Genomic DNA, 12,204 nt, shown 5'->3' with positions numbered 1-12,204 from the left:
GCTGATGGTGTGACAGAGATTTCGACCAGACCGAGGAGGGGGATGACCTGCAGAACACACACACACATATATATATATATATATATATATACATACATACATACACACACACACATACAGTACAGACCAAAAGTTTGGACACACCTTCTCATTCAAAGAGTTTTCTTTATTTTCATGACTATGAAGGCATCAAAACTATGAATTAACACATGTGGAATTATATACATAACAAACAAGTGTGAAACAACTGAAAATATGTCATATTCTAGGTTCTTCGAAGTAGCGACCTTTTGCTTTGATTACTGCTTTGCACACTCTTGGCATTCTCTTGATGAGCTTCAAGAGGTAGTCCCCTGAAATGGTCTTCCAACAGTCTTGAAGGAGTTCCCAGAGATGCTTAGCACTTGTTGGCCCTTTTGCCTTCACTCTGCGGTCCAGCTCACCCCAAACTATCTCGATTGGGTTCAGGTCCGGTGACTGTGGAGGCCAGGTCATCTGGAGCAGCACCCCATCACTCTCCTTCATGGGCAAATAGCCCTTACTTTCAAAGTTTTCCCAATTTTTCGGCTGACTGACTGACCTTCATTTCTTAAAGTAATGATGGCCACTCGTTTTTCTTTACTTAGAATTTTGTATTATGGCAAGAAAAAAAGCAGCTAACAGTCTATTCAGTAGGACTATTAGCTGTGTATCCACCTGACTTCTCCTCAACGCCACTGATGGTCCCAACCCCATTTATAAGGCAAGAAATCCCACTTATTAAACCTGACAGGGCACACCTGTGAAGTGAAAACCATTTCAGGGGACTACCTCTTGAAGCTCATCAAGAGAATGCCAAGAGTGTGCAAAGCAGTAATCAAAGCAAAAGGTGGCTACTTTGAAGAACCTAGAATATGACATATTTTCAGTTGTTTCACACTTGTTTGTTATGTATATAATTCCACATGTGTTAATTCATAGTTTTGATGCCTTCATAGTCATGAAAATAAAGAAAACTCTTTGAATGAGAAGGTGTGTCCAAACTTTTGGTCTGTACTGTATATATATATATACAAACCGGATTCCAAAAAAGTTGGGACACTAAACAAATCGTGAATAAAAACTGAATGCAATGATGTGGAGATGGCAAATGTCAATATTTTATTTGTAATAGAACGTAGATGACAGATCAAACGTTTAATCCGAGTAAATGTATCATTTTAAAGGAAAAATACGTTGATTCCAATTTTCACGGTGTCAACAAATCCCAAAAAAGTTGGGACAAGTAGCAATAAGAGGCTGGAAAAAGTAAATTTGAGCATAACGAAGAGCTGGAAGACCAATTAACACTAATTAGGTCAATTGGCAACATGATTGGGTATAAAAAGAGCTTCTCAGAGTGGCAGTGTCTCTCAGAAGCCAAGATGGGTAGAGGATCACCAATTCCCACAATGTTGCGCAGAAAGATAGTGGAGCAATATCAGAAAGGTGTTACCCAGCGAAAAATCTATCATCATCAACTGTGCATAACATCATCCGAAGATTCAGAGAATCTGGAACAATCTCTGTGCGTAAGGGTCAAGGCCGTAAAACCATACTGGATGCCCGTGATCTCCGGGCCCTTAAACGACACTGCACCACAAACAGGAATGCTACTGTAAAGGAAATCACAGAATGGGCTCAGGAATACTTCCAGAAACCATTGTCAGTGAACACAATCCACCGTGCCATCCGCCGTTGCCAGCTGAAACTCTACAGTGCAAAGAAGAAGCCATTTCTAAGCAAGATCCACAAGCTCAGGCGTTTTCACTGGACCAGGGATCATTTAAAATGGAGTGTGGCAAAATGGAAGACTGTTCTGTGGTCAGACGAGTCACGATTCGAAGTTCTTTTTGGAAATCTGGGACGCCATGTCATCCGGACCAAAGAGGACAAGGACAACCCAAGTTGTTATCAACGCTCAGTTCAGAAGACTGCATCTCGGATGGTATGGGGTTGCATGAGTGCGTGTGGCATGGGCAGCTTGCATGTCTGGAAAGGCACCATCAATGCAGAAAAATATATTCAGGTTCTAGAACAACATATGCTCCCATCCAGACGTCATCTCTTTCAGGGAACACCCTGCATTTTTCAACAAGATAATGCCAGACCACATTCTGCATCAATCACAACATCATGGCTGCGTAGGAGAAGGATCCGGGTACTGAAATGGCCAGTCTGCAGTCCAGATCTTTCACCTATAGAGAACATTTGGCGCATCATAAAGAGGAAGGTGCAACAAAGAAGGCCCAAGACGATTGAACAGTTAGAGGCCTGTATTAGACAAGAATGGGAGAGCATTCCTACTTCTAAACTTGAGAAACTGGTCTCCTCGGTCCCCAGACGTCTGTTGAGTGTTGTAAGAAGAAGGGGAGATGCCACACAGTGGGGAAAATGGCCTTGTCCCAACTTTTTGGGGATTTGTTGACACCATGAAATTCTGATTCAACATATTTTTCCCTTAAAATGGTACATTTTCTCAGTTTAAACTTTTGTTCCGTGATTTATGTTCTATTCTGAATAAAATATTAGAAGTTGGCGCCTCCACATCATTGCATTCAGTTTTTATTCACGATTTGTATAGTGTCCCAACTTTTTTGGAATCCGGTTTGTGTATATATATATATATATATATATATATATATATATGATCTGACAGCCTATAGATTTAAAATCCGCGCCAGAGGCCACATTATGTGTGGAGTCCACTGTGGGAATATCACGCAGCATGTGGATGAAATAAGTTTTTAAACCCCTTGGAGATATCCAAGTGGTTTAAAGATGGCGCTGGATCGGGAGCGGACAGTATCCACGATTGGAGAGAACTCTGATCACAGATACTTAACCCCTCAGACGCCACAGTCAATAGCAACATCTGAGAGGCACATCAGAGGGGGGGTGCTCCTCCTGACCCTCAGTGGCCCCTCTGCAGCAGAATTGTGGGGGGGCAATGGGATGTTAGGGTAGCCTAGGGCTTTGGGAAGATTCCCAGCCCTGACACTCAAATCTTCGTATTATAGACTGCAGTACTATAGTATTACCATCTATGGTATAAGCAATCTAAAAATAAATGTAAAGAAAAAACTATATAACTGTATATATATATATATATATATATTTACACACACACACACACACACACACACACACAGCGCTGCCCATAATTATTCATACCCCAGGCAAATTTTTGACTTAGTTACTTTTATCCAACCAGCAAGTAATTTTTGACGGGAAATGACATAGGTGTCTCTCATAAGATAATAAGACGATGTACAAGAGGCATTATTGTGGGAAAAAATAATAATTTCTCAGCTTTTATTTACATTTGAGCAAAAAGGGTCCAGTCCAAAATGATTCCTCCCCTTCTCAATAATCAATAGAAAAGCCTTTATCGGCTATTACAGCAATCAGACGCTTCCTATAATTGCAGACCAGCTCTTTGCATTTCTCCACAGGTATTTTTGCCCATTCATCTTTAGTGATGAGCTCCAAATCTTTCAGGTTGGAGGGTCTTCTTGCCATCACCCTGATCTTTAGCTCCCTCCACAGATTCTCCATTGGATTCCAGTCTGGACTCTGGCTGGGCCTCTCCAAAACGTTAATGTTGATGTCTGCTAACCATTTCTTCACCACTTTTGCTGTGTGTTTTGGGTCATTGTCATGCTGAGATGTCCACTGGTGCCCAAGGCCACGTTTCTCTGCAGACTGCCTGATGTTGTCGGTGAGAATCCTCATGTATTGCTCTTTTTTCATGGTGCCGTTTACTGTGATTAGGTTCCCTGGTCCATTGGCTGAAAAACACCCCCAAAGCATTAGGTTCCCACCACCATGTCTGACAGTTGGGATGGTGTTCTTTGGGTTGAAGGCTTCTACTTTTTTTTTTTACACCAAATGAAGGAAACATCATTAGTAACATAGTAACATAGTACATAAGGCCGAAAAAAGACATTTGTCCATCCAGTTCGGCCTGTTATCCTGCAAGTTGATCCAGAGGAAGGCAAAAAAACCCTGTGAGGTAGAAGCCAATTTTCTCCACTTTAGGGGAACCAAACAATTGTGACCAAACAATTCAATTTTTGTTTCATTTGACCATAACACAGAAGACCAGAAGTCTTCTTCTTTGTCCAGATTAGCTTTTGCAAAGGCCAAGCGAGCTTTTGTGTGCCTTATCTGGAGAAGTGGCGTCCTCCTTGGTGTCCGTTGGATTATCTGCCTTGAGACATTGCCACCAGCAGAGCCCAGATTCACCAGGATGGCCTTGGTGGTGATCCTTGGATTCTTTTTCACCTCTCTAACTATCCTCCTGGCAGCACAGGTGTCACTTTTGGCTTCCGACCACGTCCTCTGACATTTTCCACAGTGCGGAACATCTTGTATTTTTTGCTCAAATGTAAAAAAAAGGCTGATAATTTTTCCCCCCCACAATAATGCCTCTTGTACATCGTCTTATTATCTTTTGGGAGACACCCATGTCATTTCCCATCAAAAAATTACTTGCTGGTTGAATAAAAGTAACTTTAAGTCAAAATTTGACAGGGGTATGAATAATTATGGGCAGCACTGTAATATATATATATATATATATATATATATACACACACACACACACACCGTATTTTTTGCTTTATAAGACGCACTTTTCCCCCCAAAAGTGGGGGGGGGGGAATGGCTGTGCGTCTTATAAAGCTAATACATTATGGAAGTGCTCACTAGAATGCTTTAGGTGCTGGGACGCTAGGAGTGAGGCGCTGCAAGCGCTTGTAATACTCACCCTCCCGATGCTCATTCCTGCCGTCTTCCCGACCGGCGCTGCACTGTCCTGACCGAATACAGCATCAGGATGTAGCGCGCACTACGCCCTGACGCTGCACGCAGTCAGGTGACAGAGCAGCGCTGGTCGGGAAGACAGGGGAGCGCGACTTCTGCTGGAGGTGGAGAGGAGCTGTGGCACAGGACAGGTAAGAGATGGTGTTTATTTTAAAGGGAACCGGTCACCAGTTTTATGGTGTCCTAACTAAGGGCAACATAAATAAGTGACTGATTCTCTTAGCAAAATGCTGGGTCACTTTCTTTAATTGACCCAGTCAATCTGCCAACATCTTGTACTGAAAAGCTCCAGCTGATAATGATGAGTCCTGAATATTCATGAGCTCCTGACTCTCCCCGCCCACCTGCTGCTGATTGACAGTTTGTTTCCATATGAATCAGCAGCAGATGGGCAGGGGAGTGGCTATAGCTCTGAATTAAATATACGCTGGACTCCAATCAGCTCATTAGCATGCGGCATCTTTGTGTGTATATTATGAGGTAACCATCTGTCACACCAGTAAGTGAATACATCTAAGGCACTTTTTAGTAGTTAATGATTGTATATAATTAGTTAGATTATAATCAAATATCCACATGACAGGTTCCCTTTAATCTGATCTGAGATCTGATGGGGCTCTCACTATGTGGTCTGATCTGATGTCCTGATATCCATGGGGGTCTGATCTGATGTCCTGATATCCATGGGGGTCTGATCTGATGTCCTGATATCCATGGGGGTCTGATCTGATGTCCTGATATCCATGGGGGTCTGATCTGATGTCCTGATATCCATGGGGGTCTGATCTGATGTCCTGATATCCATGGGGGTCTGATCTGAGGATCTGATGAAAAATATATATATTTTTTCTATTTATGTTCCGTTTTTTGCGTTCCGTATACGGAACAATTAATTTCAATGGATCCGCCCAAAAAATAAAAAAACGGAAGGTACTCTCTTATGCCTTCTATTTCTGTTCAAAGATAGAACATGTCCTATTATTGTCCGCATGGAGTTCCGTATTTTGCACATGCCAAGTCCGGTCCCTGTGACCCACACGACATAGGCGCAAAATTACAGCAGCGGGTTAAAGGAAAGGTCAAAGCCTAACCCTGTCCATGAAATACGAGAGGGAGTGGCTAGAAGAGAACCCTCGCTGGAGCCCGCCCTCAGTGCACTTAACAGTTCAATTGCACATCGCTTCTATATCGCAGCAACGAATGGTAAATTACCTGCTGAAAGAATATTTAAGAATATCGGCGATCGTTTTATTTCCCCTGACCACACCAACAGCGGACTGCCAGGAGACGATGGGGATCGGGGATGGCAGCTCTCAGCGAGCACCTATTCATGATATTCCAATAGGCCGGAGATCAGCAGCTGCAGGAAACCTCTAGTGCCGCCTATCTCCCTGCAGAGCATATGATTAAACTGGTTACAGTCCGACATCTCTCGTCAGAAGGCTGTGGTGAAACTACAACCCTCAGGATGCCCAGATAGCCGACAGCAACAGATGAATGGGAGTAGTAGTAGCTCGAGATGGTTACAGGCCTGATCAATCCATTCATCCTGTACGGGAGCTGAGCGCTGTACAAAGCATGGAGAATGAATGGAACAGCGGTGCACATGGAAGACCCGCCGCTCCATCAGACCAGAGAAGTGGGACCGCCAGTGAGCTGCTAGTGGACCCCAATACCGTGGATAGAGGATAACTTACAAACCTGACACACCCCTTCAAAATTGTTTTTAGTAGTGTTTTGTTTTTTCAACTTTGTGTTTATTAAACATTTTTCATTTTCCAAGTTTTTAAATATGAAGCAAAATCTTCCACAAACAACATGACTTTGGTAATGTTGCAAAAATATAAGATGACATCATAACAGCTGTTAGAGTCGATCCATAGTCTATGTAGATAAGGGTAGAAACGAAAAATAAGGGGGAAACCAAAGAAGGGAAGGAAATAAGAAGCTCGGAGTTCTCTCCCTCGTGGTGGAGACCCCAACAGGACCAAGTCTGTAGGAACTGGTCCACAGTCCCCCGGGACAAAGCCGTATAATATTCTAAAGAGCGAATATCCTGGAAACGGGAGTAATAATTAGGGATCGACCGATATTGATTTTTTTAGGGCCGATACTGATAATTTGTGAACTTTCAGGCCGATAGCTTATACCGATATTCTGTGAAATTTCATTTTTGAAAAAAAAAAATCCTACACACATCTGCTGAAAATGAATATTTTTATTGTTAATGTGTATTTTTTTTTTTTTTTGTAAATCTTTCTTTTTTATTTATACTTAATCATTTGGTGTTTTTTATTTTTTTTACTAACTTTTAGCCCCCTTAGGGACTAGAACCCTTGTCCTATTCACCCTGATAGATCTCTATCAGGGTGAATAGGACCTCACACTGTCCCTGCGGCTCTGTGCACACAGCAACATGGAGCTTACCATGGCAGCCAGGGCTTCAGTAGCGTCCTGGCTGCCATGGTAACTGATCGGAGACCCAGGCTTACACTGCTGGGGCTCCGATCGGAGGAGGAGGGGATCCTGTGGCCACTGCCACCAATGATTAAAACTGGGGGGGCTTGGGTGGGGGTGCGCACTGCGCCACCAATGTTTTTAATACGGGGGTGGGGGGCGCACTGCGCCACCAATGATTAATACTGGCGGGCTTGGGGGGCCGCACTGCGCCACCAATGAAGATAAATCTCTCATTCATTCATATACAGGAGGCGGGAGCTGGCTGCAGAATCACATAGCCGGCTCCCGACCTCTATGAGCGGTAGCTGCGATCCACGGCACCTGAGGGGTTAACTGCCGCGGATCGCAGCTACCGCTCATAGAGGTCGGGAGCCGGCTATGTGATTCTGCAGCCAGTTCAATTTGAATGAATGAGTGAGTTAACATCATTGGTGGAGCGGTGGCCACAGTCCCTCCCCTCCTCTTGTCCTCTCTCCTCTCATTGGCTGCAGTGGCAGCGGCATCACAGGGGGAGGAGACACTGCTTCCTTCTCCCCTGTGCTGCGGAGGGAACACAGAGAGCGCTGAGAGCAGCGCGATCCTTGTTCCCCATACGTTATCGGTATATCGGCAAAATAGATGCCGATAACGGTCAAAATCCTGAATATCGGCAAAACCGATAATCGGTCGATCCCTAGTAATAATCCGCCTTAGACGGGGGAGTGGTTCTTTTCCAAAAGAGGGCCATCAAACCCTTCGCTGCAGTGAGAAGATGCAGGAGCAGCCCGGAGGTGCGACCACTCATATCTCTAGGTGGGACATTCAACAAGTATGAAAGGGGATCCAACCTCACTGAAAGCCCTGACGCTACCATCCTCCAAAAGGGTATATCCAGAATATGTGATATATGGAAGCCCCGTTGGCTGAGCATCTCCAGCAGACATTAGGGGTATTCCTATTTAAGGCGTGCAGCTCCTCCGGGGTGTGGTACCGGTGCATCTGTCATTTTAGTTGAGTTTCTTTATAAGTTATGCAAGATGAGCTCGTGAAAGCTCTGGACCATATCACCTGCCAGAGGTTTATCGGGATTTCCCTATCTATAGCCATTATAGCACATATCAGTGCTTTCCCCCCAGTAAGCAAGTCTGGGGGAGAAGCAGATCATATGTATCCGAGATGAGACCTCTAACTGATGGGTCTCAGACGCACAATTTCTCAAAAGACGTGGGGGGGGGGGGGGTATTGATCCGGAGGTGGTGAATGAGTGGCAGAAATGGGCTATGTGGTTGTAGTGATAGTTGGAGGCGGGGGGGTAGGTTATATTTAGTTAGTAAATCTGCAAAGGACAAAAGGCGGTTTGTTAGGGGATTACGCAAATCATGAAGACGGAAGAGTCGGCTCCCGATCAAGGGGTTAGCCATATTTGATTCGCTACTATTACCTAAATGAGGTGTAAGAGAGGAGTATAATGTAGAGAGGCCGAATTTAATCCTACAGGTCAGCCATAGGTTTCTAGTGAATGTCATTGGGGGGGCCTAGCGGTCTCTGGGGTGTAATGTCCGCAGGACGGCCCATGTGAATCGGGGCTAACCAAAGCCTCTCTATTTCTGCCCCCGCCGGTACTCTAACTGTAAAGCAATTTGGGTAAGATCGACATCTTAATTGCTGCTATGCGGCCCGGTAAGGATATACAGTACAGACCAAAAGTTTGGACACACCTTCTCATTCAAAGAGTTTTCTTTATTTTCATGACTATGAAGGCATCAAAACTATGAATTAACACATGTGGAATTATATACATAACAAACAAGTGTGAAACAACTGAAAATATGTCATATTCTAGGTTCTTCAAAGTAGCCACCTTTTGCTTTGATTACTGCTTTGCACACTCTTGGCATTCTCTTGATAAGCTTCAAGAGGTAGTCCCCTGAAATGGTCTTCCAACAGTCTTGAAGGAGTTCCCAGAGATGCTTAGCACTTGTTGGCCCTTTTGCCTTCACTCTGCGGTCCAGCTCACCCCAAACCATCTCGATTGGGTTCAGGTCCGATGACTGCGGAGGCCAGGTCATCTGGCGCAGCACCCCATCACTCTCCTTCATGGTCAAATAGCCCTTACTTTCAAAGTTTTCCCAATTTTTCGGCTGACTGACTGACCTTCATTTCTTAAAGTAATGATGGCCACTCGTTTTTCTTTACTTAGCTGCTTTTTTCTTGCCATAATACAAATTCTAACAGTCTATTCAGTAGGACTATCAGCTCTGTATCCACCTGACTTCTCCTCAACGCAACTGATGGTCCCAACACCATTTATAAGGCAAGAAATCCCACTTATTAAACCTGACAGGGCACACCTGTGAAGTGAAGACCATTTCAGGGGACTACCTCCTGAAGCTCATCAAGAGAATGCCAAGAGTGTGCAAAGCAGTAATCAAAGCAAAAGGTGGCTACTTTGAAGAACCTAGAATATGACATATTTTCAGTTGTTTCACACTTGTTTGTTATGTATATAATTCCACATGTGTTAATTCATAGTTTTGATGCCTTCAGTGTGAATCTACAATTTTCATAGTCATGAAAATAAAGAGAACTCTTTGAATGAGAAGGTGTGTCCAAACTTTTGGTCTGTACTGTATGTAGGGGGGATATGGACTCCCGAGTACTTAAAGGGGTATTCCCATCACAATGATCACTGTTACATCTGTTAATGATTTGACAGTGATCATTTTTGTAAATACATTTTATTACCCAATTCCCACCCTTTTTGAAAAAATAAATCCCCTCTTACACGATTGTTGTCTTTCGTCTCCCCTGGTTACGGCCACCTCTCGCCTGTCGAATCCGGCCGGGTCACGCTTGCGCAGAAGACTGAAGATTTTCTCCCGGCCGGGCAATGTCCTGGCCGCGCATGCGCCATGATGACTTCTTCCTGGCCAGTATAGTACAAAGCCACAAACGCGCACACACCGGCGCTGTACTATACAGGCCAGGAATAAGTCACCGCGGCGGCGGCGGCGGCGTGCGCGTTCAGGCCAGGCGAAAAAACTTCAGTCTTCTGCGCAAGCGCGGCCCGGAGAAGACGTCAATCAAGCCCAGCCGAATCCAGGAAGTGAACGTCGCGCTGGACGCAGGTAAGTATGAAAAGGGATGATGGAAATACCCCTTTGAGAGAGCGGTTTTACCAGGAGTATTTATACGAGTGTTGTAAGGCTGAGAGGGTTTGTGGGGGTATATTTAGGGGTAAGGCTTCCGTTTTTGTATTATTTATTTTATAACCTGATAGCCTACTATAGGTGCCTATGGCGGCGGCGAGATAATTGGGTTTGTTAACGTTAAAAAGGACATCGTCTGCAAAAAGGGAAATGGTGAAGGACCGGTCCCTTATTTTAACGCCCGTGATTGTCCGGGTTCGTCCAAATCCGAGAGGCCAGGGGCTCAATACTCAGTAAATAAAGAAGGGGGTCCCATTTTTAATAGGGAACACCGGGGAGCAGGCATGGGGTAGATTGATCATCAGTATCTGATCTGTGGGGGTCCGACACCCATCGTCCCCAGAGATCAGCCCTCGGTGAGCGCCGCAGCGTACCAAGCACAGCGCCATCCGTTGTATAGTGGCTGTGCTTAGTACTGTAGGTCGTGCGACCGTTGTACATGACGTCACTGGCTTCATCAGACGGCTTCTGCAGGGGTTTACGCTACCTGTGCAGTCTGCAACCATTGGGCGATTAGGTCATGTGACATGTCACTACGAAGGCTTAAAGGGGTCCTCCAGATTTTTACCTAGTGTTGGGTACCTGCGAAGGTAAGTATACGTTCCTGCTTCCCGCTGCTCATTTCTGGCACCCGCTAAAGAACGTTTGGTATAGACGAGGGTCACGCGTCACTTGGGGGACCCCCCACGACCCTCTTCCCCGCGGGCCAAAGTGAAGGCAGCGGTGGATTTAAAGGAGCCAGAAGCAAGCAGCGGGGAGCAGGTAAGTACACTTACCTCCACAGGTTCAGCGAGCCAACAGGATATGTCACATCGTCCAATGGGGCACCACAAAGAAAATTCTGGACAATTCCTTTAATCCGGTACTTATTTCAGGCATAAAACCTGCAAAATAATCCAGAATCCTTACAATTAGAATTATATTACACTCCAATAATCCGGGAAAATGTGGTAATCTGGCACCTAGTCGTATTAACGCGCCATTACCGCAGTGTATGAACAGGTACATGTACAGGACCCTCGGTCTGGGAGGTGCCGACTGAATGGCCCCCACTGTACACACACGTGCCCCTGCATGGTGCATTCAGTGATACGAGAGCTCACCCTACCGGCAACTGCTCGGTCCCGCTCTCTCCTCTACCTCCCGGTTCCGTTTTCTTCCCGGTACTTCTTTTCCTATCTCCGGTTGCCGGGGTGACGGTCCGGAAGTCTTCCTCCGGAACCGAACCTTCACACTGGCTGCCGCGGGAAGTGACGTCACCGAGCAGCGTGAACACAGAGAGAAGGCGGTGTCTAGGGAATTGGGAGGAGCTACGAGGGAGAAAAGTCCGCGCTTTTCATACAAGGGAGGAGCTACCGTGGAGGGGCGTGGTCAAAACGCGGAAAGCTGAAAGTCGCGAAGGGGCGTGGCTATCATATGATTCCACCGTGAGACACTCCCTCTTATGTGAAACAGGGCTGCTGTTTATAAGAGCTTCTCTTATAAATAAAGTTTATTGACAAAATGTCCTACAGCCAATTTTATGTGCTTTATGGTTGTAATTCTTGAAGGGGGCTGATTTTTTTATAAAGTGTCCCTCACACTATTGTCATGTAAAAAATTCTCATAGTCACGTGATACCGTGAAGCTGCTTCCGTGGAGTTCCGTGCCAATGTTCTGCACCAGACCGCCCGGATTGCGGACCCATTCAAGTGAACACTAGGAACCCTAG

General features: G+C 45.2%; 1 protein-coding gene across 3 annotated transcripts in view; it reads right to left on the bottom strand.

Annotated features, from left to right (window-relative positions):
• The window catches only part of SETDB1 (SET domain bifurcated histone lysine methyltransferase 1), a 56,460-nt gene extending 44,716 nt beyond the window's left edge, over positions 1-11,744 (bottom strand). For 2 of the 3 annotated variants that reach the window (XM_040411497.1, XM_040411502.1), the window contains exon 1: positions 11,602-11,744. The gene's annotated coding sequence lies outside the window, so the exon portion shown is untranslated. Of the gene's footprint in view, positions 1-11,596 lie in introns of all 3 variants that reach the window. The other variant, XM_040411498.1, reaches the window with a different exon arrangement.
• Between the last annotated feature and the right edge of the window lie 460 nt (positions 11,745-12,204).

The sequence above is a fragment of the Bufo bufo genome, chromosome 11, assembly GCF_905171765.1.
Source record: "Bufo bufo chromosome 11, aBufBuf1.1, whole genome shotgun sequence".
Classification (NCBI taxonomy): domain Eukaryota; kingdom Metazoa; phylum Chordata; class Amphibia; order Anura; family Bufonidae; genus Bufo; species Bufo bufo.
The sequence above is the reverse complement of the archived record's forward strand: the minus strand, read 5'-3'. Positions and strand labels throughout refer to the sequence as shown.